We start from the raw sequence: 6,000 nt of genomic DNA on the forward strand, positions 1-6,000 counted from the left end.
CAAGTAACTTACAATAATATAGTTCAGCATGTGTATACATTCCTTGCAATCTATCTACAGTGTTTATATAATCAATGATACAAGGTTGCAATAGCCTCATTATATAAGAAAATAAATTCTAAGAATATGGATCTATATTTTATATATATACATAAAGAACATTTCCAAACAATTATGAGATGCTTTTGTTCCGCAAGTTTCAAACTGGAAACTACATTTTGTATCATTTAAAATCAAATGAATCCATAAATCTGCATTGGAACAATGAATCAAGTAAATTCCATAATTTAAATGACTTAATCACTCAGAAGACAGAGAGTCATAAACAAGTTAGTTTCTTCACAGAATAATAAAGCCACAAGCCATTTTCTAACTACATTTACATGATGTCTTAGAAGAAAGTAACAGGTACTTTATAAGCATGAAATACATTTAATATAAGTTATAGGCCCCAAGTACTATTCATCAGATGCGACAAAAGACTGGGTCTCAGAAATTGAAGCAACACACGTACCAGTTCATTACTTTGTGAAAAATGGGGTCATTATGAGAAAATGGAGACGTATCTGCTGGTGATGAGTGGTCAGTGAGCAATCAAATTGTTGTTCCAAAGTTGTATAGACAGGAAATTCAGTCGAGCTCATAACAATTCTAAGCTGTCATTTATCTGCCAGTAAGACTTGTCACAAGAACTTGAACCATTTGTATTGGCTGAAAATTGAAAAAGATGTTTATAAATGCCATAGATCTTGTCACATTTGTCAAATGTTATGAAGCCCCAATCAGAAAATACCTAAGGCACATCTGCAACCTATTCCTGCATTTGACCATTTGACAAACCATTTAGAAGAGAAATGGTAAGCTGTCAATTTCTTACCTGATGTCAGGACAGGCAACCAATATTTGTTCACCATAATGGGTGCATCCACAAGATTTCCATATGCTATTCCTTTAAATAATGTTAAAGCAAAAACTATTATAAAAGTTTTGGTAATTTTCTTAGCATTTGTTTGCCTCCCGAAGTCTGTCGGTCTGATCAAGGGGTCAGATTTTATGTTTGGATATTTCCGACAACTTATGCATGAATTAGATATCCAACAGTTTAAATTTTTCTGCCTATCACCCAGAAAGTCTAAGGCATATGGAAAGATTTCATTAAGTTTTGAAGAACAGTACTCAGTCTTATTACTTTAATAAAGGAAGGGATTGGGATGATGGTGTTCATTTTCTATTATTTGCTGCTAGGCATTCTTTTTAAGAATCATTGGGTTTTAGATCTTTTGAACTGGTATTTAGACATACTGTACGAGAACCAGTTATTAAAATAGAAACTTCTTTCAAATGAAGATTCCAAGATTAATCTTCTTGACTTTCTTATTTCAAATTTAAGTTATTAACACTTGTTAAGTAGTAAGAATTAACTTTCACTTTACTCAATAAAAAATTTAATTTAGCTGTGACAAAATTAAACAGGGACCTTCAAGCCTGGTTTTTGAAGTTCTGGCTGTCTTACCAATACCTCAATATCATCTTCTGGCTAAGTAGTATGGTCCTTATACCAGGGTTCCTGTAGTTATGGAAATCCTGGACAAGTTTGTAAATTACAGAAAAGCACTAAAAGGGCCTTGAAAAGTTATGAAATTTTTATAAGTCATTCAAAGTTTTGGAAAAGTCATGGAATTTGGTTATTTTGCGTTATCCGGTCACATTTATTTGCAGACAAAAGTTTTACCAACCTAATTTCTTCAATGGATTTTGTTAGATTAGGTTCCCCTTAAACTTAAGTAACACTATATCCAGGGATTTTACCACCATTCAAAATCATTGTACTCAAGGCATTCAAAAGAGAATGATCTATCTGATTGGATGAAGTATGTCCAAAAGCCAAATGTAAAATGTTTTTATGTTAAATTTACATGTTAGGTCACTATTAGAGGTCATACATTTGCATACGAGGTACTCTTGAAATTGGTAAAGAGGTCTTGTAAAATTGGAAAAGTCATGGATTTATATTCTTTTAAAGATTGAAGGAACCCTGCTTTACTTTTCAAAAGAAAGTAGATGACTTCAATTATATCATTAAGAGCCCTGGATGGCAGAAACAAAGATTTGTTTGGTATATTAAAGGAGTATTTTCATAGAGATACAACAGTTAATGATTCTGTCAGTTTAGTTGTATTTATCCTACACATTGAGAATGCAAACGATGCCATGATGGAATGCAATATGTCTAGTGACTTTAGTTTATAAAACATTAGGAATTCAGATATATTAAACAATCCGGAAGAAAAACTTTCATATCTAGAATAATAGGAAAGGAGTGAACTAGAACAATTATTACATGATTATGAACATGTGTTTCCTGATGTTCCAACACGAATAAATAAAATATATCAAGATGTATACTCCTCTATCAGGACATCGATATTGTGGATTCTAAACCAGATAATACATTTACTTTCCACATGTGTACTGACTAAAATGAAATCAGCAGTGTAACTAAGATAGACTCATTTCCAAAGCCATGAATGGATGACTGCATTAACACATTAGAAATGTCAAATATTAACAAAGATTTACTTTTTCAAGGAATCTGGCAAATTCCACTCACTGAAGGAGCAAAAGATATTTAGCCATTTGCAACTCTAGATGGGCTTGCTTTATCAGTATGAAGTGATGTTCTTTGGAACAAAACAATTATCTGGCACCATTCCAGTGTCTAATGAATGTTAATATCTGTTCTAGATAATTAGAATGCATACATCGACGATGTCATTATCCACAACATCTTGGAAGATCACATGGAAACCATTCAGAATTTCATTTTTATTAACTCGGTGAAGAAAATCGGATAATTTATGTACAAGTGAGTATTGCCAGGTTTATTTCACATTCTTAGGACATATTGTGGGACAACGTTAAGTTAAATATATAGAAGTTATGGTCAAGATCGTCTTAGTTCCCAGTGCCTGTTAAAAGAAACTTATGCGAGTTTTGGGTATGGATGGTTATTGTCAGAAATATTGCTGTTTTTTTCCATAATTGCCTAGGTCAAGGTTAGGAAATTTAAGTTTCATTGGTTTGGAATTTGTTTTGAAAAATAAAAAGCAATGCTTAAAAGTGTACCAGTTCTTTCAGCATAAAATTTCAATTATTTACAAAGTCTGTTGATGCATGAGATGTAGGAGTTGGAGGAGTATTGATCCAAGAAGATACAAATGTAGATCAAGTACGTGTATTAAAAAGGAATGTTTGTCTTTGACGTTGTCTTTGGAACATTTTGAAGAATATATTAGTTTATTTCTTTCTCTGGTTGCTGTATTCAGTGATCACAGTCCCCTCATTTTCATTACACAAAAATGAAAAGTAGAGGTTGTGGAGGTTGAAATAATACTACAAAAATACAGAAATGACATTTGATGTCGGGGAAAAAGATAATAAGGATTGAAGATGAACTCTATGTGAATAGAAGTAATATATGGCATTATTCTGTGTAATTCATAGGACAATTAGTTTTAACTATTATAGTATCACATGCATATTTGAGTTTGATGTAAAATAAAGCATTATTGTGTAGGATGATACATGTTCTTTGAGCATTTCGACAACGGTGACTGATAACTTCTACAACTTGAACAGGTCAGTCTGACAGTGTTCACAGGTTAACGGGTAAAAGTGTCCCAAATCTTGTGACACCAGTATGGGGAAGCCGGTGTAGGTACCGTTTTATCAGATGCTCCAGAAGCATTTTACAATTAATTTAATTTACTTTTTATTAGATTGTTTATATTTAAATCGGTGCTATTTTGCTCTTTACTTATTTCTGTATGTTTACGTGTAAGTTTAAGTTTTTCTATATTTTAAACTTGTAATATCCTATAATTGTGTATATTTCATACCCATAACACTGCCTGAGGGCACACTGGGAGGAGAAGAGTCCAAACATGTATAATTAGCTTAAATTTATTCATTGTAGCAATATCACTGTTTCCGTTTATCCAGAAAATAATACACAGGCATATGAAAAAGAGATGAACTTGTTAATTTTTCTTCCTTTACACACTGCATAGGACAAAACCAATGGCAACCACGTTGTCGTCACTGGCCACTTCTTACGACATCCAGGAGGGTGTATCGGGTTAATTCCAAATTGTTGAGACCACATTGTTGCCACGATTCTAGTCGATTCAATAAAATGCGAACTGACGGATCTAATCATATTTCGGCTTTTATCTTGCATAAATGAAAGAAATCAAATATATCAATTCCTATCGCTGTTTTAAACATTTTTTTCTCTCGAAGTTTTCCCTTAACAGAGTTTAACCTTAAACATGGCTTGCACACATACGATGCAGTAACTATATGAATTTTCGATCCCATATTTAGAAACACCATATTTTTCTTTCCTCAATAGTTTACTGGCTAATCAGACGGAAGATGATGATTTGAATATGACAGTGATGGCTGTGATTTAGATGCACACCATGATCATCTTAATGAAGTTGAGGCTGATTTAGTAGTGTATTGCATCGGTATGGCAAGAGCCAGACTTTCCATAACTACCATTCCGTTAACCGACATGGGATGCAACCCAAAGGAAATAGCTTGCCTCAATGTATACACCTTTAACGATACGATGATGCATGAAGGCGTCTCCAGAGGGAAATACCATGAGACAAAATTCGCACACAGAATCACATGAATGACTGACATTTTCACTGTAGACTTTGAGAAGAAAGAGAAATGAATTAGATCAGTTTAAAGACGTATGTTGTAACAGCCATTTCCAAAGCTGACCATTAAGAGAGATTGTCGTGAAAACTAACACAAAGGATTAATTAAAACAAAAAATACTTTTTCTATTTAAGGTAGAGGTGGTACAGTAAAGAATGAACGTAACTATCTACAATTCATTATATGCTCTTCCATAACTGGCAGGTTCACATGATGGGTGCAGAAAAACAAAATAATGTTATTTTTATGTACTTATTGTACTTTTAATATATGTAATAATTTTTAAACCTTCAAAAAGATATTTGTATATGCTGAACTTGTGAATATAATGCGACCAACGAGGTCATAGTGCACATTTAAAATGTTCGTGGGCGATTCTTGTTGATTTGATTATCATTATAGAACTACTGTTTCAATGAGCGCTGGCCACACAAAAGATTCCTGCGGATCACACGTGGCCCATGAGACTGCAGTTAGACCCCACTGTCCTAGAATATACGTTTCTGAAAAATCCTAATGTATTTTAGTCACAAGGATTAAATATGATTCAGCTTCTTCTATTCATTAAGTGCAAACACTTTGGTCAAGGTACGTGGTCAGTAACTAACATTTTGTGCGAAATTCATTTTAATTATTTATTTAGTAACTTGGCCCTGACCTTTTTACTCTTTGATCTCAGAGTCAATGAACTTCTTACCTCCTTTTCGTGCAACTCATCTACATTTTGTTCGTTTCTTCCAATAAATGTTTTATGTATGTATTAAGGTTAAGACAGACTGTGAATGTAGTGTGTATGTATAACGATTTAGACAGAATATAAGTGCCTTTTGCATGTATCACGGTATAGACAGACGGTAAATGTAGTATGTATGTATTACGCTTTAACGACAAGTCATCAAAAAACTACCTGTATGTAATTGATTAGAAATAAAGTGATCAGCGAGATGAATGTATTCAGTTGCCAGAGGACAAGACAGTACGATGAGTCACAAAGGATTCGCTGCTGACACACGCACACACGTACATACATACATACATACATACATACATACATATATAGAGAGACAGACAGACAGACACAGAGACAAAGACAGAGAATTATAAATTTACACCAAATAGAATGAAAAGTGTCATCCCCAGACTCTACAGGAGATTGCTAGGCATATTTAATATTTAGTATTGATTATATATATATATATATATATATATATATATATATATATATATATATATATATATATATATATATATATATATATATATATA

This window comes from Sinohyriopsis cumingii, chromosome 12 (genome assembly GCF_028554795.1).
Source record: "Sinohyriopsis cumingii isolate HCF-2022 chromosome 12, ASM2855479v2, whole genome shotgun sequence".
Classification (NCBI taxonomy): Eukaryota; Metazoa; Mollusca; class Bivalvia; order Unionida; family Unionidae; genus Sinohyriopsis; species Sinohyriopsis cumingii.